General features: G+C 39.5%; 1 protein-coding gene across 1 annotated transcript in view; it reads right to left on the bottom strand.

Annotated features, from left to right (window-relative positions):
• Positions 1-25,074, bottom strand: part of SLC6A6 (solute carrier family 6 member 6) — a 115,743-nt gene extending 90,669 nt beyond the window's left edge. Inside the window, exon 1 of the mRNA XM_074282877.1 lies at positions 25,035-25,074. The gene's annotated coding sequence lies outside the window, so the exon portion shown is untranslated. The remainder of the gene's footprint in view (positions 1-25,034) is intronic.
• Positions 25,075-25,742: the final 668 nt, after the last annotated feature.

The raw sequence follows: 25,742 nt of genomic DNA, 5'->3' as shown, positions 1-25,742 counted from the left end.
AGGGAAGGAGAAAGGGAGGGAGAAAGGGAGGAATGACTTTTGGACCAGTATGTAATTAATAGGAATTTCTATGAAGAACCTGTTTGATATTTAACAGAAAAATGTGCTAAGCCTCTGACAGAAATCTAGATAACATTCTAAAATACTTCCCAATTCCAAGATACTTCCCAATTTTAATCTTTATTGATTTTCCCAATTTGTAAAATGGATAAGAATACTAGAATGGTGGACCAAAAGGAGCAAAAAGATGCAAAGCACTTGGGTTATAGAAATACAAATGAACTATTATTAATATAAGGTAAATTCTGGCCTTGTTTGCCTTCTCCAAGACCAACGGGTAGTGTAACTGGAAGTGGAAGGTGACATCCTAAAATGCAGAGAAAAAAGACCTTGAGTTTTTCAACTATCTCCTTACACCCCTCTCCTGATTACTAGGCTCCTTTTCAATTCAGGTGCCTGGATTGGAACATTCTTCTGAGACCCACTCTCTCTGTGGGTGCAGGTATTTCTGGACTGTTGCAGACTGACCCTGGGAGTTCAGTCTTATTTATAATCCTAAATTTTGTGGCAGCCTCCACAAGACATATTGTACTATCACAACGGGGAAATTGGAGGCTGCTGTTCCTTTGAGCACTAGGTGGGGGACCAGTATTAAGCTTTAAAAATCTTGGCTGTGTCTTTGGAGATCCACGTGTAGTTTGCCTGTAGCTTAAAAAAAAAAAAAAGGAGGAAGGGGGGAGGATGACATCATTTCTGCCTGTGCATAAATTCATATGTGTATGAACTTGTAAAACTAACATTTCTATAGCAATTTAAATTTTGCAAAGTGCATGAAACACAATGATCTCATTTGTACCACATAAAATATCAAGATACATACCACAGGGATTATTATTATTATCATCCCCATTTTACAGATCAGAGGCTTGTATAAAATTTACCTGGAAGTTGATCTCTGACTCCTCTTTCACTATCACACTTCCCCAATTTTCTATTGGACTGCCTACTCCTCTGCCCATCTTCTCCAGGACTCCAGAAAGAAATAACACGAAAATAACAGAGACCTGACCCAATTCTTCTAACCTCCCCCCATCCTAAGAGTAAGGAGAAGATCCCAACTTAGAACAACAGGAATCCCCTGACAAGAGATGATCATCCACCTTTGTCTGCATCCTTCCAGTATGTCAATCCGTTCATAAATTTGTATTAAGGGCATCTTAATCGCATCTCTTTCATGTTCCTATAGATGCAGGATCCCTTCCTATCCTATCTGGATTTAGTCCTACTCTCTGATCCAGGTACTTTAGAACAAGAATTCAGTAGATGAATTTACATCATTGGAAAAAAAAAGAAAAGAAACAATTACCCACTCTCTCCTCCTTTCCTAACCACCACACACCTTCAGGACACCCCACTGATATCATCTGCTTCGGAATCCATTACCCAAGATAGACACAGACACAAGATAGACCATAGTACTTCCTGGGGTACATACAAGGGAGGGAGAAAGCCTCTCCAAATTAATCAAATCTAAGATGTACCCAATTCAATCCAGAAAGAATATAAGCATCTGCTGGGGGCATAGCACCTTGAAAAGAGTGGAGAAATTAAAGGATAAATGAGAAAAGGTCTCCACTCTCATGGAGATTATACTCAGATTGTGCCTTTCCCTGCCCTGATCAATATGCATTCATTAATGGATTTTGAGACAGAAATAAAATAATCACCATTGTCAGAGAGTTCACATTATATTGGGTGAAACAATTACACCATCTTACTGTTTTGTTAAGCACAGATGTGTACCAAGTTTTCTCAGAATATCTTTAAGACAGCATCAATATTTCAATACACATCCTTTATCTCCCTGACTTTTCCCTGGTATTTCCCCTCCTCCCCAGAGAAACCCCCAACGATACATTTCCCCTTTAAGAGATGTGTTTACGATGAAGATTTTTGCTGAATCTTTTCAGGACCAAGTGAGTTGTAAGGTACTTTCCACCCTATAGTCTTCCCCCTAATGGCTCCTTCCTCCTGGTTAATGGTGAATTCTGTAGGGAACTCATCTTTCCCCTTGTTAATTAACATTACAGCATAACTTTGTAATCTGTGATGGGTGTCTTGTCATGGTTGTTCCATGTCACAAACAATCTCTATCATGATATTATGATATTTTCATACAATATACTTTTTTTTCAATTTATTGCTTTCCCCAAACTATTTCTATTTACAAGTCCTGGCACCTATTCTGCCTCATCAGGTGCCTAAAGTGCTTCCAAGATGTTTGTTCAAATAATTTAGGCCTTCCTCTTTTATTATACTACAAGTCTTAGCTAATACAGATAGTGAAAGGGCTCAATTTTAACCTGACCCAGAATGAGCACAATCAGCACCAGTACGGTTTTACTATAGTGAAAATCTTTCAATTCTCTTTCTTATAATCCTCTAGTGGAAATGTTGTCAGTTAAGCTGCTTAGGAAATGGTGGAACTCAGAAGCCTCGGAACCTGATGGTGAATCAACAGCCACTAGCCATTACTGATTCAGAGCAAAATTCTGGGTAAGTCACATTTTCTGCATTGAGTTAGTTCCCCTTTTGTGAAACAGGGTCTGAGCCACTTACAGTATATAGGGTAAGGGAGGAAGGGGGAAAGGGGAAAAGGAAGATGGAAGTGGGAGGAAGGGCACACAACTTAAATCATGTCAAAATATTTGGGTGCAAGGATCAAGCTATTTTGAAAAGAACTAAATGAATGAACATAGAGCCCAGAGTTGGGAAATTTGGGTTCTAGTCCCAGCTGTGTGACTTTCCTTGTTCCTTCCTCTGTGGAAAAAAACAAAAAAACAACTTCAGTGTTCATCTTCACTCTTAAGTTCCCTCCCAAGCTGTACAAACTGTATAAAGTCTTTGCGTCTAAATAGAATTATAGTTCCGTTTCTGGCAACTTCCCCTTTGAGAAACCAAGGGCTACATCTCTCTCAATTCTAGAAAACAAACACTCTGATTCTCTATGTAGAAACTGGAAGTATAAAAGGCTCCACTGAATCCTTGACTTTGGATGCCTGGGACACATTTCAAACAATCCACCATCCAAAAAAACAATTCTTCCCAATTTTTTCTCTCACTTCTCCCCACCCAATGAGGAAATTTAGGTGAGAAGATTTGGTTTGGCTGGTTGGACTAGATTCATCATTATGGTCTTTCCCAAGCCATTCTCAAATTCTAGATTCCTAGGAACAAAGAAAATATCAAGTATCATGAACTACAGATATTCATTCTCTCAAGGCATCAACTTCTTGTCATGGTTACAGAAAATATGTTTATTAGTACCGAATGCCCTACTTCCCCAACTACCAGGCTTTTAGTAACTTTAATTATCCAGAATATAGACAAAATCCTAGAAGGAAATAGTGGGGATGAAGCTTCAGAGCATCTGAAATAGTCACAAAATTCATTAGTTATAGGAGAACCCCTCCAATATGGGGAGGGGTTCTACAGAGAAAACTCTGTAGCCAATTTTCTCATACTTCACACACAGTTCACACAATTTAAATCAATGGGATTCAGGTTATTTTTACCTTCCGAATCCAATTCTTCCTTTGCAACAACAACAACAACAAAATTCGGTTCTGCACATATATATTGTATCTAGGATATACTATAACATATTTAATATGTATGGGAATACCTGCCATCTAGGAGAGGGGGTAGAGGGAAGGAGGGGAAAATTCAGAACAGAAGGGAGTACAAGGGATAATGTTGTAAAAAATTACTGGTACAGTCAAAAAATGTCATAATTATAAAATTTAAATCAATCAATCAATGGGGTTACAGATGGTGTTTTCTTCTATTTGAATGTAAACTCCTAGAAGGCAGGGATTATAATGCTTGCTTGTCTTAAGTCTTCCTCAGGGTTAAGTACATCTATATGATGAACAGAAAAATTACCAAAGAAGGATGAAGGAAGATGAATAACAGGCATAATATCAAAAAAGAAATAGCTGATAATCTCCCACTTGAGGGAAGTGGAATAAAAACTATAAAAATCAGTCTGGGGACATTTTGTGTAGGGGCAAATTGCTTCTCATAGGCAATGAAGGGATTATTCACTGTAATTTAGCCCAATCCAGTCCTTCATTTTCATGTTGAAGGCCCCCATAAACCAAGAATAGATTCCATAGTCTTCATTACTCTGTATTTAAGAAGTCAGGAAAGTGAATGATTCACTAGGAAAATATCTTATCCAAAATGCTTAAAATTTAAACAATCTTGGCTTGAGAGAAAATGTACCTCTGTGGACCCTTCTAAGCAAGATCAGATAAATAAAATTCCTCTGGATATACTCTGATTTCCAAAATGAGTTTTTGGCCAAGAGATCTTGGATCTCATTGGTCATCTCCTCCTCTGCTAATCCTATTCCATCTTCTCCAGGAATAAATGGTACTCTCCTCCCTGGTTCTCTCCCCCCTCACTTCCCTGCTTTCCTAGAAATGTCTCCCTAAACTTGAACATCATCTTTCACTTTCATCACCAGTTTCATTTGTGCCAAACTCTAAGAGACTGAAACTGATACAGGGAACTCCCTCTACCAATATAAGATGGCACCATTACTACAACTGGTTGCCTAGAGCACCAAGAAGTGACTTGCTCTGAACCACAGATCCAAGATGCATCAAAAGGTAGGGGTCTTCTTGGTGCAGAGGTCAAATAGCTCTTTATCCATTATACTGTCAACCTCTTTTTCTTCAAGAACCCTTAAAGTCCAATTGAAATATTGGTTGATTAAACCTCCATGATACCGTCCTTCCCTTTCACTCTTGTTGCTACCACACTAGTACAGATCTTCATTAGCATCCCCTTCCTTGAACAATATGATACCATAACTTTTTAATATCCTTTGCCCTTCATGGTATTAACAATAATCTTCTTTGGCTCCCCATTGTCCACCAAATAAACTTCAAGCTCTTTTGCTTGGCATGTAAAGCCTTCCACCAATAAAGGACAATCTCTAGACTACTCTGGCTTTATTCCTATACACTTCGGCCAAATAGAATTTTTTTTGTCTGCCCTTTCATTTCTCCACACTTTTTGTAATCCACTGCTCCTTATGGCAGAAGATAGCCAACTGTCCTTTCTCTCGACTTGCTAAATTCCTGCTTACCTTGGAAAGCTCAACTTTAAAAAGCCACCTCCAAGAAGCCTTTCCTGATCTCCCCACCAAGTATCCTACTTTTGGGACAGCTCTCTATTTATCACATAAATGCTCTAATTATCGTTATTTTGGTTTTATCCTCCCCTACTAACTCCACAAGTTACAGTCTCTGTCTTAGAAGCAGTTTCTTGTCCCAGGACCCGGGACAATAGTAGCTTAATATATTTGTTGATTAGAACTGAATTACAACTGTGGTTTCAGATCTGGAGAGCTCCTAGGGGCTACTTTCCTATAAGTATTTATTGAATGCCTCTGCGTCTTCTTCTAGGTAGGAGATGGTAAGGGGTGGAAAAGTAGAGGAAGCAAGTTGACTCTCTACTCGTTAGACCAAATGCCACAATCCTTGTTGACCTTAACCTCACCATCATACACAAGTCACATAATACAGCCAGATTAAACTCTACTCAATATTGTTTTTCACAGATGGGATGCCATTGTCCAAAGAGTAAAATCTAAAGTCCCTTCATCTGACATACAAGGTATTTCTTTTGCAATCTGGTTGCCCACTCTACTCCTCTCACCTCATCTTCTAATTCTTCCCTATACTCCAAAGCCTTGAGTAGTCTCATTTATCTCTCTAACATGCCTTGTATTTTACCATCTCTGCTTTTTCTCAGAGTGATCCTTTATGCCCAGGATATTCTTACCAACTTCGAAACACAAGCTCTTGGCCTCCTGTGATGCCTTCTTGTGACCAATCCAGCCCATAGCAATCTCTTTTCAAAAGCCCCAAATTGGAATTAGAATGCCCAACTTCTACCTACTATAAGGGCTTCTTCTCAGTCACCCCGCACATGGGGACTTAGTTATTTAGTATCACACATAAATCTTATCTATGACAAGATTTGGATTCAGATATTCTTGATCTAAACTGGATAGAGCCTAGCATTTTTATACCATCTACAGCCTTGGAATACAGGACACTGTTGGAAGAAGACTTCATTTTATTTTTTATTGATGTTTTTTTATTTTCAAAACATATGGAATGACCATTTTTCAACATTGACCCTTAAAAACCCTTGTGTTCCAATTTTCCCCCTTTTCCTCCCACCCTTCCCCAAATTGCATGTAATCCAATATATGTTAAACATGGTAAAAATATGTATTAAATCCAATACAGGCATACTATTTATACAATTATCATGCTGCATAAGAAAAATCAGATCAAAAAGAAAAAAAATGAAAAAGAAAAAGAAAATTCAAACAAACCACACAAAAAAGTGAAAATACTATGTTGTGGTCCACCCTCAGTTCCCCAGTCCTCTCTCCGGGTATAGATGGCTCTCTCCATCAAAGATCATTGGAATTGGCATCAGCCAGGTCATTTTTGGAAAAAGCCATGTCCATCAGAATTTATTATCTCATAATCTTCATTATATATACAGTAACAAGATCTCCTGGTCCTGCCTTTTTCACTCAGCATCAGTTCATGTGAGTTTCTCCAGGATTTTCTGAAATCATCCTCTGGTCATTTCTTATAGAACAATAATATTCTATGACATTCATATACCTTAACTTATTCAGCCATTCTCCAATTGATGGGCAGCCACTCAGTTTCTAGTTTCTGGCCACTACAAAAAGGGCTGCCACAAACATTTTTGCACATGTGGGCCCCTTTCCCTCCTTTAACATTTCTTTGGGATACAGACCCAGTAGTAACACTGCTGAGTCAAAGGGTATGCACAGTTTGATAACTTTTTGAGAATAGTTCCAAATGGTTCTCCAGAATGGCTGGGATCTGTTCACAGGTCCACCAAAAATGTATCAGTGTTCCAGTTTTTCCACTTCCTCTCCAACATTCATCATTATCTTTTCCTGTCCTCTTAACCAATCTGAGAAGTGTGTAGTGATACCTCAGAGTTGTCTTAATTTGCATTTTTCTGATCAATAATGATTTAGAGCATCTTTTCATATGACTAGAAATGTTTTAAATTTCTTCACCCGAAAATTGTCTGTTCATATCCTTTGGCCATTTATCAATTGGAGAATAGCTTGAATTCTTATAAATTTGAGTCAATTCTCTATATATTTTTAGAAATGAGGCCTTATCAGAACCCTTGAATATAAAAATCAAACCCTTCATTTTATAGATAGAGCACCAAAGTCCTAAAACAATCATTTATCCATTGGAAGACCTGACTGATCAATTCCTGTTTAAGACAACCATTTATAGCTGTGAGACCTCTTGGTGTGCTTTAGTTTCTTCATCTGTAAAATGGGAATAATAGTACCTACCTTTAGACTTAAATGAGATTATATTTACAAACCTAAAAGGACAACAGAAATGCTAGCTATTTTGATATTAAGATCTGACATGTTACAGTTGATTCTATATTCTAAGTCCCTTCCTCTCTAACCTATTCTGTTCTAAAGTCCCTTCTCCCACATTCTCCCTGTTCTAAGGTCCCTTCCAGCTCCACATTCTAGGATTCTAAGACTAAAGCAGAAGATGTTGGCTAGCTGGGAGATACATGCCTCTGAGGACACTGGCTTCTGGTTCCTGTGGAGCTTGAGAAGCCAGTCTCCTGGCACCTTCCTTATATGGACTCCTGTGGGAAGGTGTGATTTCTCAAGCAGCTAGACTCAGGAAAGGGGGACCTGGGGGGAAGGGGAAGAGGAGGGGAGGAGAAGGCCAGCACAGAGCCCTGGACAGAAGCCTGCAGTGTCACTAACATGAGGATTGAGTAAGCTCTTGGGACTCGAGCCATTTACTGGCTGAGCCAGAGAGGGGAGAGGCAAGTTACAAAGCCCTGTCAAGGCCCAAACTTTGAAGAAGAAAAATTGATTTGGGTTTAAACTCTGGACTGATTAACAAATAGGGCAGACTGGCACCGCAGTTGCCAACAACATCCCAGCTTTTTTTTTTTTTTTTTTACTCCAGACACTGACATGTGTAACCAAACATCGGAGAGAGGTTCTTGTGAATGGAATTTTCCTTAAGTCTCTCTTGCCCGGTGCCTCAGTGACTTAAATGTGGGAGGGTTTGCCAGTTGTTGGGGTGTGTGTGTGTTTAGTATGTGAGTAAAGAGCACCTCATTGGGAATAAACACCTCATTCAGAAGCCTTACAGTCCCTTGACCCCACAGGAGACAATTATGTCTCTGTGATTTTCCCCTAACGTTGCTGCTGCTTAAGTTACATACAGGTAAATTCCAGGTGGGAACCCTATGAGGTCTTCTGTGCAGAAAAACTCCAAAGCCCCAACCCCCACAGAACAGAGCAGGTTCTTCTTAACTTACTTCCAAAGGAGATTTGGGGAGGGAGGAGTGAGGAAGGAAAAGGAAATAGACATTTCCATTGTATCTACTGTGTACGGGATGCTGTACATATATTATCTCAATAATTCCCACAACCACCCTGGGATGGAAGTGCTATTATTTTCCTGTTTTATAGTTCAGAAACTGAGGCAGATTAAGATTAAATAAACCTGATTCCAGGCTCAATACTCTATGCATTGAACCACTTAGCTTCCTCAAGCAAAGTTAATAGTGAATTTCAATCAGTAGCTGAAAGACACAGTGGGAAAAGGCTGGGCCTGAAGCCAGAAGAACTGAATTCAGATCTGCCTTCTGAAACTTCCCAGCTATGTGATCCTGAACAAGTCACTTAATTTGTATGTCTGTTTTTTGATTCTATAAAATAATCACAGCACTCATTTCCAGGTTTGCTATGAGAGTCAAATGAGATAATATATGTAAAGTGCTCAGCACAATGCCTGGCACAAAGTAGGTGCTATAAAATTGTTAGCTATTTTAACTATATGTAGAAACTACATCATTTGGCATGTGTGTATTATGGGGAGTAAATAGTCCTATTCCTGCATTGGTATAGGGGATCCCCAGTGTGGAAGCCCCTTCTACCAATTCAGATCAACAATGGCTCAGCAAGTTATTGGGGTTTGAAAAAGTTAGCTGGGGCAACTGACCTGCCCAGGGTCATACAGCAAACATATATCAGAGGCACAGTTCAAACTAACAACACTAAAGAAGGAACTTTAGAGATTATTTAATCCAATCTTCCTTCTTACACAAATAAGAAACTGAGGCTCAAAATGACTTGCCTCATCTGTAAAACAGACTGTAACCACCATTTTCCTACCTCACAATTGTTATAAGGAATGTACCTTGCAAATCACTACATAAATGTGAATTCCTGATCACCAGTAACAAGATAATTATCATTAAAGATGACAAGAATGGAATGCTAATAATAAACTCTTAAATTCTCCAACCTTTCTAAACCTTATGAGATCTGATCCTCCAAACGCCCGAGGGCTATTCTATCACTACTTTACAGATAGGGAAACTGAGGCTAGGAGAGTAAATAATGACTTATGGTAGCAGTCAAACTCATTTATTTCAAAGTAACAAGAGATTTTAGGTATTATCTAATCTGATTCCTCCACCTTATATATGCTGAAACTGAAGCCTAAATAAATTAGATGTTTTATTTAACTGGGATCTGAACCCAAAACTTCTGGTCAGAAATGGAACTCTCTCCATGCTGCCAACATTCTTTCCAATCTTTGACTTGGATGGGACATATCAGGAGATGATGAAAAATATTTGGGAATTTGGGACTAGAATAAACTCTTCTCCTTCCCAGAGCCCAGTCCCCAATCGCTACAGAGAGAAAGGATTCTTCATTCTGCCCCGATGTTTCTAAAGCCTCATTTGACACCCCCTTTGCCAACTCCCCTTTTAAATCTCACTTTGCTTCTTTTCATGCCTTCTAGTCTAGGCTTGGGGCCTGACTCCTGATTTGAGTATTTCTCTCATAAACACTATGAGGCTTCAAGGTAAAAGAAAAGGGAGAACTTTCAGCTCCCTTATTTAAAAGCTTAAGAAACTGCACTAAATCAAAGTTACTTACTCAACATCACTCAAGTAAATAAAGAACAGAATTTGAATCCAGGCCCCTTAATAACAAGCCTAGCTCCACTTCCTGGCATTACCCAGCATAACTCCCTATACCAATCCAAAGATTATTTTTAGAATGGTTCCTCTCCCTGCTGTTATAGAAAGACTGAAAAACGGCTAGCCCTTCTCTCTTTCTTCCCTAGAAGGCAAGGCTCCCTTCCTTTTCCTTTACCTCCGTTCTCCCTTCCATTCAAGACAACAATCTTGAATTATTAACATGTCGGTGCTCACTCACCCGACCTCCCTTCCTTTGGAATGCCCTCCTGGAGGTAGTGAAGCACAAACCAGCAGATTCCAGGGCATTTCTTAATCAAAAGCTCAACACAGCTTGACACCAGCCTTGTCTTCACTGCACTCAAGGAATGAACCAATTACTTCCCAATGACTCACCTTCCTTCAACTCAGAGCTTACTTCGGGCTCTATCGAGGAGACAGATGGACTTTGGACAGATGAAGCAGGAGTATCCATGGTATGGACTTGCCAAGGATTGAGTGCAAGGTGACAAAATTTTCTTAGGAGAGGGTCTCAGAATATCTCCTAAACTTTAATTAACTGAAGGGAGAATCAATTCCCAAAGCATCCATCAACAAGAGCTGGAATCCTGATTTTATTAGACCCTGGGAAAGTGAACTCAAGAAGGAAAAAAAATTTGTCTCCCCACAGAATCACTTCAGGAGCACAAGTTGTGGTTTCCAAGGTAACTATGAGGCTTATGACTTCACAGAAGTCAGAGGTCAGTTCTATAGGAAGCCCAGAGTGTTATTCATTAAGGGCATCAATCTCCAGGTGGTTTCAAGGTTATCCCTAGTTAAAAAACAGAGGAACTGAGTAATAGGCACCAAGGAACTTTACCCCAAGCCACAGGGCCTGAGTCTGTGAGGCTCAAACTCTAACCCTTAAAACAGTTCAAGCCACAGAATCATAATGCACCTTATTAATAGAATTTTATGAGGTGTGTGTGACTCTTCTGTGTATAAAAGGAGCTGGGCACCAACTGTCCTGGAGAACCCTCACTGACTGGGAATTAGTCCGAAATGATTCGGACAGGGCCAGGACTTCATCTTCAGAAGTAATCAAGGATGGGCTTCCTGGGGAAACTTGCTTACACAATTAGCATATTATAGAACAAACAGACTGCTCATGGACTCAGGCCCAGGCTGTAAATGATAAAAGAAGGAGGAGGTCATCAATAGTTCCTGACATCTTACACTTCTGGATCAGAAGGCAAGACCCTCCTTGTGGAAAAGTAGAAACATTCACAGGTATTATAGGAGAGCATTAATACCCTGTATGTTTTTGGCCAGATCATTGAGTCTCTTATAGTTCAGTGACTTCAATTAGATGATCTCTCTGGTCCTTTCCAAGGCTAAACCTGTGATTCTGAGAAGAAATTAAATAACATGGAACAGGCTAAAGCACTCAGGAGACAGTGAGCCTTCTACAAAGGCTAAACAGGTCTAACTAAGGATCACGCATGGACTTCTCATTTTATGAATAAGAAAAAGACTTGTCTCCCCAACTCTAGTCAAAGAACAGGGCTCAGATCCTGAGGTCCTTGGGGCTAAGTTCTCTAGCTCATCTCATCACTAAAACCTCCATGAAGGAGATGAGACTTGAGTGTTGGGATTTCATTCTGGCAAATAGACAAAAAGTGAAGACCCCCTAGGAAGGATGAGGAGAAAGCAGGGACCCTAATTATTACAAGGAAGACTGGGTCAAAAAAGTGCTTTTAAAAAGCAGAGAGAAAAAAAGGCAAGGCAAAGTGAGGTCAGACCCTGGAAGGCCTTTCAAGACAGGCAAGAGTTTACATTTGATACAGAGAACAAACTGTTTTCTATCACTTTCAAAGCTCCATCTACATGTAAACACTTGAAGTTGAAGTATAAGCAGAAGTCAGCGGCTTTGAGATGCTCATGAAAAATCACCTCTTCTATCTGTCAGAACATAATTTCTCCCAGGCGGCATCTTCCAATTACAATAATATGTACTTGGATACTCATGACAGCTGAAAGAGACCTTGGAGAATCCTCATGCTAGGGGATTCTGAAGTTGAGACATTGGAAGTGGCTTTTCCAGGGGAATGGCCTGTGTCTAGAACTCAGGTTTAATGACTGACTTTCCCTCCTGGGACTTTTGTGTGTACCACAGTATGGTTTAAAGAAAGGGCTTTATCTATCACTCCCCAAATAATGGGCAAGATGAAACTACCCACTTGAATGAAATCATTAAGATTATAAGATTTAAAGGAGGAACAGATTTTAGAGCTAATAATAACAACAACTGACATTCATATAGACCCTACTATATTCCAGACACTATGTTAAATATCTGCCAGGTATAATCTCATCAGATCCTCACAAGAACCCTGGGAGATGGGAATTATTATACTCATTTTACAGAGGGGAATCTGAGGCAGACAGGTCGTGATTTGCCTGTGGTTACAGTCAATGGGTGTCTAAAATTAAATTTGAACTTAGGTTCTATTGTCCTACATCCATGATCCCAACATAGAGCATAAAATAACTCTGATAGTTTGTCACTGTATTATTTCTATGAACCTTAAAGATATAAGATCTCCAGGGCAGCTAGGTGGTGTGGTGGATAGAGTACCAGTCCTGAAGTTAGGAGAACCTGAGTTCCAACACAGTTTCAGACACCTACTAGCTTCATGATCCCAAACAAGTCACTCTAATTGACCCCCCCAAAAAATCTCTAGGAGTAAAGAACAAAATATTTCAGAGACTGAATGTTGAGCTAGAATATCTGCCCTTTCCTAGCTAGGTTTCCAAAGCTGCCAATGAATAAAAATATTGGGTTTTTTGCCTCCTTTCTCATGGTGAGATTCAGTTCTTGGGTCACTTCCTCCCCTCTGCTTATGACCTTTCAATAAAGCGACAAGTCTCTCTGGAGCCCAGAAAATAATCAGATTACTTGTCTGCATCACATGTTGTCATAAGGAGATCTCTCTGGAAATCTCAAAATTCTCTCCCTCCTTACGGACAAAGGAGACAAACAAGATTTAGGCCATTCCTATAGATGGCTACCAAATCTGCAAATATTATTTCTATCAGTCTGGGAAGGAGTAAATAGGGCAGGCATTCATTGTCACAATTTCTATCTTAGCCAGGTTGTTTTCTTATTAGCTATTTAGATGGCCCAAATACAAGGTTAACTATCTCTTTGTGAACCCCATTTCCTGTCAAATAATAATATTAATGATACTGGCTAACATTTGTCTAATTAAACAAATATTTAAATACCTGCAATTTATGAGGTGCTGGAAATACAAAGACAAAAATAAAAATGACTTGACCCGCAAGGAACTTGATTCTCCCTACTGGGAGGACATTTAGAACAAAAGTTAACCAAATACAAAGTAAATGGCACTTCTTGAAAACTGGGTATGTTGTTCCCTTTCCTCCATCCTTAACACTTCAATTATTCTCCAGGTAAGTCTGTACAACAAAGATGAAGTCACATTGGGCCAAGTTTTCTCACAGCTTCATAGATTTAGAATTGAGGAGGACTCTTTAAGAGGGCATCTAACCCAACCGCCTCATTTTGCAGATATGGATTAAAGGAGTGTTCATAAAATCGGCAAAGCTGGATTTGAACACAAGTCCTCTTTTCTTAAAAAAAAAAAAAAAAAAAAGTACTGTTCCACTATCACTTAGTCTCCATCTAGAATTCTCCAACTATTATATTTTGAATGGTTGATTAGTTCATGTGCTTCTTTTGGTCCTTAGCAGAAACCAATCTAAAGAGTACTTTCTCCAAGCTCCCTGAATTCTTCCAGAAAGGTGGGTTCCTTTTCTTTTCTCCAAAACAAAAAAAAAAAAAGTTTTGGAGACTTAAGTTTTCTCCCAGGCAGATCACTGATTATCTATAGAATGATATAATTTATAGAACATTTTGCTTTACACAGATCATTTCATTTGACCGATAAGAAATATGAGCTGCTTGATGAACTGATTTTGCCTTTGTAATCCCCAGTACATCCTGGTACAGAGTGAACCCTTAATAAATTCTTATTGACTAACTGATCTTCCCAACATCCCTGTGAGGTAGGTACTATTATCTTACCCATTCCCCAGATGAGGAAGCTAAAGCTGATAGAGATCAAGCCCATGATGCCATTTGGCTGCTCACAACATGTCCTTCCTTTACAAAGGAGAAAGAGCATAAATATAGCTTAATTTGTTGTGGTAGGAAAGAAGCTATTTAATTCTCAACTCTTAGATGTTTGGGAGCATTTCAAAGATGTCTCCTTTGTGATGGAGCAACCCAGTGAGGGATCTCCAAACCACCTTGATTTAAAAGATGGGAAGACTTTTTATCTTTCTAAATAGAGACCCAACTAAAAAGAATTCTTCCCATACAGCAGAATAGAAGCTCCCACCCCAACTCCATACTCCACAAAACCACGCCTTAGGGATCAGCTGTGCCCTGGTCAGGCCATCTGCTTACTGAGATGACTAATAAACTTTTTCAAAACAGTAGCTAATCCCAGGCTTTTCTCTGGTGCATTGGAAACAAGCAGGCTGGAAGAACTTGACAGCATCAGGAAGCAACAGAAAAGGTTGCTTTTCTCAGAAAGGTTATGAAGTAAAGAGCATTTGGATCTGAATTTAGCATCTATCAGTCTACAACAAAAGACCTGTCCATCTCTGACTTTCCAAGGAGTTTTTAACTTCTTTCATTTGATTGTAAATTTAAATGTTCAAAACCTCACTGAATATTTGTGAGCAGTAGTGTTAATAAAGGACAATTCACTTTTGGAAGACATCTCTCACCAAAGGATCATGGATTCTGACTGGAAGGATTTTCAGAGATCATCCCATCCCATCATCTCATTTCACAGATGGGGAAAGGTTTGTCTAAGGTCCTTAAATGGCCAGAGACTCTTACTTGAAATCCAGGACCTCTCCAAGACCCCATGATGCCTGTCCTCCTGTCTTCTCAGAGAAGTTAAGGTGAAATCATTTATTGGTCTAAGTTCCAAAGTGACTCAGAACCGATCCTGAGAACCAGTGTTGATGTAATCTAAAATGTCATCCAACACGAGGCAGCAGAAAGTGTTTGGAAAAATACTGGGCTAGGAGTTGGGAGAACTGGGTCCTTTGACACCAGCTAGCTGTGCGTGACCATGGGTTCTCTATGGACTTGATTGCTAAATCTGGACCAGAGGAACTGTTAAGTTGCTTTCTAGCACTCACATTCTAGGCATATGGTCTCATTAAAAATTTCTGGAAAGAATCTTAGTATGAATATACTCTTTGATAATGATAGGGATAGGATACATTAAATATAAAAAGCTTCTACTCATATCTTATTCTGAATAGGACTCAACTTTTCTTCTATAAAAGAAAAATCTCTCAGCAGATTGGATTCACTCCTAGGTGAAATCAGTACATTTACACCCTCGGTCCAAAGGAATACCATTACTAAGAAAAAATACTTTAGTATCTACTTAGTAGCTTCTAAAGAAATTATTCCCCCTTTAAGTGAATCCTTGGCTAGGTGCAGGACTGCAACTAGTCCAAGACAAATGTGCCTTGGAACTAAAAAGGGGACACAGAAGGCTTAGTTCTTCCTAGGATCTCCCAGCTGCTCTCAACATCCACTTCACCTAGTACTTTCTGGACTGCTGAACTAACCATTTTCCCCTAGATTTAGTCACGTCCTCCAAGGCACTCTGGGACTACTTTGCTCTCCCCTAATTCTGATGAAGCAAAGGACAGAGTGCCTTCTCTAAATTGTACAATTGGATGCAAGATTGGACTTGCTTCTGTACTTTAATGCCTATCACCCTATCCTCTACCACTTGTGTCCCAGCTACAGATATTCCTCATTTTAGCTGTTTGAGAGACCGAGACTTTCACAGTTCTAACAGATTCCAAGATTTCTCCATGACCACAGTGGTGTTGACTACTCAACCTCCTTCAAAAAACACCAGTCATATGGAAGTTCCTTCCACTTGATCTCTCAGCCCTAGTATTCTCATTGATCCCCCCCCAATGTGACCAGGGGGCATCTGGTATTTGTGGGCAAAGCTTCCAAAGGTCATGCTCCATCCCTAAGGATCCCAAGCCCTCTTAGGGCACTGTGAGCAGAACAGAGGGTAATATTAATAGATGGATTTTCCTTCTCTAACATGGGAAAGAATAGCGCCTAGTAGAAAGAGGAACTTAACTGGTGATTAACCACTGGCTTACAAAATTTCCAGGTAAAGAAATGGGGTCTAAGGTTCAAATGTTTCAGACAGACTTTGATGGAATTTATAGTATAGGGAAGAAAGAGTTCCTACATTGTCATAAAGATCTCTTCTTCTACAAAGCCCTCTTGGAGAACCTAACCTAAGGCTCTTTCCTTCCTATAAAAAGTCAGAGCTCTTCTCATCTGCGTCTCTCAGTGGACAGTCTGTCACACATTGCCTTAACATATCTCTAGTCTTCTTAACACACTTCTCAATTCTTCACAGTACTGAAGACAGCACCTTAGACATAGAAGTATATTCAATGCTTTCCAATTAGAACTGAAATCCTTTCCTCAGCCAGTCTGTCAGCTCTCAAATAGGCAGAGACCAAATTCTCCCACTGAGCCACAGGCTAGCATAAGACTATGCACAGAATGGACCCTCTAGAAACAAGCAGTCTGTTGATTGAGACCAACAGCCAGTTCTGGTCAGGAAGGATCAGTCTTCAGGATTCAAGACCTTCTCCAGCACAGTTTTCTACCCTGATAAATTCATTGCAGAGAAACCTCAGATGATAGAGCTAGAAGGGCTCTTTCTGGAGCTCTTAAGTTTTGTTGTGGCTTAGACTCAGCAGGCTAAGTTTCATGAACCCTTCTCAGAAAAACATTTTATATGCATAAAATAGATTCAATTACAAAAGCAATTAAATTCAAATACAGTTACCAAAACAATTTTTAAAATCAAATCTCCCACATTAAGAGCCTTTGGTTTAGTCCACTCCCTCATTTTCCAAAGGAGAAAATTTAAGACTCCAAAATAGTTGTGATCATCCTAAAAAGCATTCATTAAGTTTTTCATGACAGAAGCAAGATTTGAGGCCTCTCTCCCTGAACCTGTGGGCACTTTCTCCATTTTATCACAATGTGCCCTCATCCCAAAAATCAGTAGAATCCCGATCCTTTAATATTATTCAAAGCTTTAGAAATAATCAGGAGAGATAACACAATTAGTTCAAGAAACAGAATATATGTTTTCCAGCATATAGCTTTTAAAGATTTTTTTTCCAAAGTACATTTGGAAATGTATACATGTAGAAACACGCAAGTGATATCTGACAGCTAGACAGTATAATATATAGTGCTCTAAGCCTAAATTCAGCAAGGATTCAGTTCAAATACAGCCTCAGGAGCTTAAAGCTACATGATTCTGGGCATGTCATTTCACCTGTTTGCTTCAATTTCTTCATCTGTAAAATGGGGACAATAACACCACCCCCTTCTCAGGGTGATTGTGAGAATCAAATGATATAAAATTTGTAAAGTGTTTTGAATAATGTAAAGTAAATGTCATTATTGTTGTATTATGTCTGTAAAGCACTTAGCATAGTGGCTATTGGCATGTAATATATAAATGCTTCCACCCCTTCATGAAAAACTCTTGATTTCATGAAGAAAACAGAAGATCCTTGACTACCATAAGCATGAAAGGAGTCCTTGGTATGGAGAAGAAAAGAAGGAAAAGAGAAAAGGGAGGAAGAAGAAAAGGAGAAGAGGAGGAAGAGAAGCAGAAGGAGGAGGACATCAATACGTCGACACAGAGACATAGAGATATGAAAGGACATAGAGACAGAAAGAGACAGACACAGACAGACAAACAGAGACAGAGAAAATTCAAGAATTTCAAATTAAAAATCTTTTATCTAATCCATTTCTCCTATTTTACATCAGGGGACACTGAGGCCCAGTATATTTAATTGATTTTACTAGGGTCATTAATAGCTAAGACAAGATTCAAATCTACGTCTTCTTGACTTCCAGGCAATCTTTCTGCTATACCTGACCCCATCATGGTGTAATCTTAGACAAGTCATTTCTCTCTATCTTCACTATAAAAATGGAGATTTTCACTGTCTCTCCATGTAAGATCATGAGGACTGTATTTTATAAGCTGCAGTTCAGTCATATAGATGAAAATTATTTGGTTATTACTAACCATTTGGAGTCTGCCAGAGGAATTTTTAAAAAGAGTAAAAAACACATTACACACAGGATGCTTTTTATCCACAGACTTTAAGGTCTTTTTTGGCAGATGGACAAAAAGACATGGAGGACAGGAAAGCACTGAGTGAGAAGGCAGGAGGAACTTTTTCTTGGGAGAGGGTCCCCACCCTCCATGCCCTAGCAAGAGATCAGGAGCCCATCTTTTTTAGTCATCATAGTTACTCTAAAGACAAGTCATGATGGACAAGTCAAATCGAGCAGGGATGGGAATGAAAGCATGAAGAACCAAGAAAAATAAAAGAATAAATACATCAAGTTTGACTTCAATCCAAAGAATTCCATCAGGGAACCATTCCAGATCCCATTTCTTACCAGGTCAACCCTCATGGGGCCATGTGTCACTCTAGAGTTAAAGGCAATAGCCACACTTAGAGCTAAGTTTTTAACCATATACAAAGTGTTCAATGATTTAAAATGTGCTTAACATCTTGTCTCATAGGAGCCTCACAAAAAAAAACCCTATGAGATAGGGTATGTGGGTATTACTAGGCCCATTTCACACTGGAGACCCACAGGGTCAGAGAAATTGTTCATTTGCCCTAAGGACACACAACTAATAAGTGACAAACCCAGAATTCAAGACTAGGTCTTTGAAGGCTTAATAAGCTTAAGTTTTAGAGAAATTTCATTTAAGTCAAGAGCTTTTGACAGAATCAAGATTTGAACTTAGATAAGAGACAACAATTACTGGGGAAACTAACCCATTAAACAGCTGCCCTCTATCTCCTGGTCATTATACCTAAGGGATAACACAGACAATAGGGAAGAATATAGGCATATTGTGAAAAGACCACCAATATGCTACTTTTGCTGTAGCACAAAATATGGACTGTAGGCAACAAGAGAAGATCAGATACAAAGAACACATCTAGCAAGCAAACTACAGACAAGTCTCAAATTGGTACCCTGGGGACTCGAGGAAGACCCAGGAAGCAGCCAACCCAACAGAAACTCTCAGTCTCACATACCCCTGAAGAATCAAGGACCAACCTTCCTTCCTTCTTCTAGGAATTCCAGAGAGAAATCAGGAGAGGAGAGATTCTGATCAGCCCCGGCCTTCAGAACCTGTTTCTCTCAGGGAAGCAAGAGGGGGCAGGAACAGGAAGGAGGAAAGTGGCAAAGATAAGGAAGGTAATTCAAAGCCAAGAGGGCATAAGGTGGAGGAGAAACCAAGGGAGGTAAATTAATGAGTACAGGAAAGAGTCAAAAGGAACAGAATTTCAGTCAAGGTATTCATCTAGATGAAAGGGAGGGGGAGGAACTGATCAAAAGACAGGAGGACAAAAAATAGTGTTTGAAAGCTAGAAGGAGACAGGAAGGAGGAGGCAGAGACAGAGAGATGAAGAAGAAGGGAGACAAAAAGAGAAGGAGAATGATAAAGAAGTGGAAGATAAAAAAAAGGAGCAGCGGGAGAGAGTAATGGAGAGACAGAAACAGAAAGAGACACAGAGAGAGACAGAGAGAGAACAGAGACAAAGACAGACACAGAGACACAGAGACAGAAGGCATAAAGGAAAAAAGAAGGGAAGAAAGGAAGGAGACAGGAATGGAGAAAGAGAGGGAGAGGGAAGGAAAAGAAGAGAAGTAGAGAAGATAAAGAAGGGAAGGGGGAGAGGGCATAGTAGGAAAGTTGTTCAGAGTTCAGCCACTGAATGAAAATCATTTAAGAAGCTCTAACTGTGAGCACTGTAAGAGGATAATAAAAGAATTCACAGAAATGATCTGACACTACTTATCCAAAACTCGAGAGAAGTTTTACCTTCTCTTGGAACATATGCTACTTTGGGACTCACAAGCAAGATGGAAGATGGATTTTTACTGCTGAAAGAGCTGAGGGATTTGGTTATCTAGAATTGAATGTATGCTTCTCGTGAGTGAGGATTCTTTTTGTCCCAATCTTTGAATGCCCAGCACTCAGAAGAGTTGCTTGACATGTAGAAGGTGCTCAAATAGATGTCCCTGGTTCAGATTTTAATACCTAGTCCTCAGATGATCATTATAGGATCTGAATGACTTGGTTTACAGAGATACACCTTATATACACCTTAACTCAAGGTAAAGCACCTCTTCCAAAGAATGACTTTCTGCATGTGCTCCACTCCTTATTTCAGCTTAAGTTCAACTGGGGTGGGAAAAATTCCCGAAAGTGACTACAGCCCTAAAACCTTAAAACTCCATGAAATATTAAGAGATTATCTAATCTGATCCTATAAATCTTGAACTAAATAACATGAGTCTCCTAAAAGATAAAAAATTCACTCAAGATGATACAACTAATGAGAGACTATAAATTATAGGATTTAAAACTCAAAAAGTCCTTCAAAATCATTCAACTCTGCTCCTTCATTTTATGGGAGGAAATAGACATCCAAAAAGAAGTGATTTGCTCAGTGTCATATAGCTAGTAAATAGCAAAGTCAAGATAAGATCCTTTTATTCCAAATCTGGTGCTTTTTCTGTGACACCATTCAATAATCTACACTGTCGTTCACCCAAGGGAAGGAATGAACTAAATTGGTCAGAAGCAACTAGAAGCTAATGAACTCAATTTTACTCCATGAAAAATGGGTATGTACACTCACAAGGTTAACTCTTCCAAGAAGCAATTATAAATCCACTAGCCAATTACAAACTACAGTCCCATTTCATTAAGGATGGGAAGGAAGAGGTTGTTTCTTCATGGGAGGGTTTGACACAAATGGAAAATAATCCCCTGTAGAAGTAACATCTTAAAATGATATTATTTTTCTCCTGTTTAAATCTTCTTCCTTCAAGGCCTACCTCAAGAACCATTTCTTCTATGAGGCCTTCCCTGATTCTGTCACTTATTAGTTGTGTGTCCTTAGGGCAAATGAACAATTTCTCTGACCCTGTGGGTCTCCAGTGTAAAAGGGGCATAGTAATACCCACATACCCTATCTCATAGGGTGGGTTTTTTTGTTTGTTTGTTTGTTTTGTGAGGGTCCTATGAGACAAGATGGCTGGATTTTTGTTTTCTTTTTTCTTGTCACATTCTACTTTTCATTATGTGTGTGTATATATATATATGTGTGTGTATACACACACACACACACACACATACACACACACATGTGTTCATCCCATATACTTACTATAAACTTCTTGAGGATAAGGATTATGTTGTATTTTTTTTTCTTTGTTTTGCCCTGGGTGGGTCTAGTATACAATAGGCACTTAATAAATGTTCCTTAAATTGAACTTCTAAGATAGGCTCCCATAAGTGGTTCTACCTTGTACTATTACCCAAAGTATACTCTTTCAGTAGGTATTACTAGAGAAGGTTTTATGATATGGTATCAAGAACACTAGATGTAGAATGAGAAATAGAATAGGATATGGGTTTGAACACTGATTCTGCCCCTTACTAGTTGCTTGGCTTCTGGTCCCTCACTGTTAAAATGAAGGGATTGGACTAAATATACTTTGGGATTCTTCCTAGTTTCTCAGTCTCTTTCCCCTCCCCTCTTCTCTCCTCTAATGCTGTGGACTCTTAAAAAGACAAAAGGGTGTCAGGAAGGAAGGAAGTGATAATTGTAGGATGTGACACAGCTCCCCAAATTCTGCAACCTTGGCATCTTTGCTGCTCCCTCAGGGAAGGGTGCTATGAAATCTTCAGCATGTTCAGTTTGGAGAGTAGGAGCTCCTGGGTTTGAGAGCTCACATCTTTGTGAAGTCCCATTCTGACAGTCAGCAGAATGTACTCACACCTTTCTGAGAGTTCAGAGCTAAGCAGCTTCTCTCTTCTGAAAGTTTACACCCCTGAGACTTGAGAATTTCTGAGAGCCTTATATCCTTCAGTTTAATCTCCCCCTCTCCCCACCTCTCTCTTCCCCTCTCTCATTCTCTTCTCCCCCTTCCTCTCTTCTTCTCTCTCCCTCTCCTCTCTCTCCTTTTTCCCTTCCTCTCCCTCCCCTCTTCCTTTCCCTCTCTTTCTCTCTCTCCCCCTTCCCTTTCTCCCTCCTTCTCCTAACTACATACCTGCTGGGAATAACTGGCTACCCTACAGATACAATCTAACCCTGTCCCTTCTTTCCAGAAGACAAGAAAATCAAAGCAAACTCAGAATTTGTTTTTTTTTTTTTTTACTCCTATGTATTACTTTTTAAAATCTGGGACTTCACAGAAGGGGGAGGAAGTATAACTTCCCTCCCCAACAGCAACCTCTCACACCTTATGCTTTCATTTGCCATAGTCAAACACCTTTGTGTCAAGCACATTAAAATTTCACTTCAACTTTTGAAACAGGTCGAATAAGTATATATAAAACAAATTTAAAGAGAAGAAATATAAATAAATACTCATTGAATTGGATTAGACTAGGATGAATTTACCTCCCTCTCCCAAGAGGTTCACATTTCAATACCTCACCTCCTTGAACTGGTTGTGTCTGAAGTTGATACTCACCTTAACAATCCCAGCTACCGGGTACTTAAGTTTTTCTGGGTAGGAAATAGAACTAGAAAATCATATGACTATTAAAAACAACAACGCCCTAGATCTTAACAACAGAGCCACATTAATGGCACCTCCTTTCTCCTTTCCCCACCCCACCTTTCTTAAAGGAATTCACTTTCTGCTGGGGTTTGTCGTAAGCATGTATAGCATTCCCTTTCTTGGAAACAATGGCCTAGAATCTGTGGTAACCAGTGTGGGTGTATCACAGACAGGAAACTTTTTAAGGGTACATACTGAACTAAATGGGTTCCTCTGGTCACTTCCACTATCTGTCCCTAGAGATGATGTCTTAGTTGGTGTAATTGTAGTTCTTTTAGTCTGTCTGACTCCTGTTGACCCCTTTGGGGATTTTCTTGGGCAAAGACAATAGAGTTTTTTCTTATTTCCTTCTCCAGCTCATTTTACAGATGAGGAAACTGAGGCAAACAGGGGAAAGTGACTTACCCAGTTTTCACCCAGCTAGGGTGTGCCTAAGATCAGACATAGGTGTCAAATGTTGCTTTTGCCATTTAACACCTGTGAACCATCAGGCAAGTCATAACCAGTCTGGGCATTATTTCCTAGGATAGGAGGGATGTCCTTTTAGGCCCCAGTCTGGGGCCCTATCTTCTGGCGGGGTGATCTGTAAGGTCCCAAATAGCTGTCATGTCTATGCTTTAGAATCTTTGCCTAGTCCAAGGCTCCCTTCAGATTTAGGAAAGAAAAAAAAATTCCCTCAAAAGAACAACAGCTTAGTTTGTTTTCCACAAAACAGCCAGCTGAAGAAGTAAAGGCCGAGGGGGTCTATTAACATAACCATCTTTTATCTAAAACCAGAAAGGAGCGGCATTCCAGTTCCACAATATTAAACTCACTTCTAACCACCAAACTATTTTCTTCTTGCTACATATTAACCAGTGGAGTTGCTATTCCAATATCATAACTGTCATCCAAGGAGGTAAATTCTTTGGGGAACAGGAGGGAGGGAGAAGACCCACAAAGAAATGCATGGGTTTGGGGGGAGGGGTCTAGACCATCCTGAGCAGTAGCGTTTTCCAAGCCAGCAAAATAATTCAGACTTAGAAGCTGTGCCAGGGAGGTCCAGGGCCACAAACAACACAGATATTTCCTTCCCTGTTGCCCAGAAAAGTACATTTCCACTGGATGAGATCTGCTAAGTATTTGTTCACTGTGGAGGAATCAAAGTAGAAGCTAACTGTTCAAATTAAGATTAAATTGGAGATCAGCTATTTAAAGAAAAAGTGGAACTGCATCGAAGGTCTGAAGGATAATTCTCTTCTCACTGAAACCTGAAAATACATATTGCTGGGTGACTTACTCTCCCAATTCAAGGAATATCTACCATAGATTTCATAACTCTCAAAGAATTTCTGAGCTCAAAGAAACCTCATAACACAGAATGTCATAGTCAAGTCAAATCAATAAGTATTTATCACTGTTGTTGATCATTTCAGTCCCATCCCACCCTCCGTGACCCCATTTCTTGGCAAAGATTGTCTTACCGTTTCCTTCTCCAGCTCCTCTTAACACAAGAGGAAACTGAGGCAAATAGAGTTAAGTGACTTGTCCAGGGCTGCACAGCTAGTAAGTGTCTGAGGCTAAATATGAACTCCTTTCCTCCAGACTCCAGACCTGGAGCAAGATCCACTTCATCTAGATGCCCCAAGCTTTTATTAAGTACCTACTGCATTCCCTAAAACAGAGCCAGATGCTAAGAATGCAAAAGAAAGTCCAAATACACTTCCTGTTCTGGACCAACTCAACATGTACCAACTCTGTGTAAATAACCATACCCCGGGAAAGATTGAAGCTAATTCTCAGGGGGAAAGTATTATCATTGAGGAACACATTAAAGCAAATTGACTAAGTTACTTGACAAATGTGTGGTAACATAATTAAAACCTATCATTCTTTATAGTTACAGTTACTCAGAGAATTGAAAGAAAACCAGGGTCAGATGGTGTAGGTTACCTTCAACTGTCTACACAATCCAGATTTCCTATATAACCCACAACTCTGCATTGTGTAGACAAAGGTTCAAGCAAATGGCTCTCATTGCCCAGCATATTTTTTTCATTATCTGAGAAGATGTAAAACATCCTTGGTTTGTTTTTGAACAAAGAAAAAAACTTGCAAAAAGTCATACAAAAGTCAAAGAAAAAATGGTACTTACATTTAGAAGTCTCTTCAGAATGAGTATTTTCTTTTTCTTCCTATTGCAAGAGAGGAAACAAAAAGAAGAAATAGGAGAGAAAAAAAAAAGATGCTGTCAGGATAATTCTACACATGTGATGTGTGTAATCACTAGCCATGTGACCCATCCCTTTTTTCTGAACAGTGTGTTCACACTAAGAAACTTACCAGCACCCTGGGAATTAGTGCCCCACAGAAACTGGGCAATGTACATCAGTCATCCTTCTGTCTTATGGGCTGCAGACTGTCCCAGAAGTTGTGCCAAGATTTGGAAAGCAGGCTAATTACAGCAAAAATATGTTCTTGCTGGGACCAAAATGAAATACTAAGGCAGCCCTTCCTTGCAATTAGATGGGAACAGGAGTCTTTAATTGCTTTCAAATTTGTGAACTCAAAACTTTTGGATTCTTTCTCACTGAGAGATGCCCTGGGGACTTGTATCCAGCCCAGAGCACCCAAAGATTCATTTATAAATCAACTAGCATTTAATTCACTTGATACTAGGCACTGTGCTAAGTGCTCAAGGTACCAAGAAAAGCAAAAGGCAGTTCCTGCCTTTGAGGAGCTTATAGTTCAAAGAAGGGAAAGAGAATGCTAGGATTGACAATTCCACAAAATCCTCAATCACTTTTCTTACTTTATTCTTTTTTCTCCCTTTCATCCACCCCATCACCCCTAAGCAGGCTAC

This window comes from Sminthopsis crassicaudata, chromosome 1, assembly GCF_048593235.1.
Source record: "Sminthopsis crassicaudata isolate SCR6 chromosome 1, ASM4859323v1, whole genome shotgun sequence".
NCBI classification, from domain to species: Eukaryota; Metazoa; Chordata; class Mammalia; order Dasyuromorphia; family Dasyuridae; genus Sminthopsis; species Sminthopsis crassicaudata.
The sequence above is the reverse complement of the archived record's forward strand: the minus strand, read 5'-3'. Positions and strand labels throughout refer to the sequence as shown.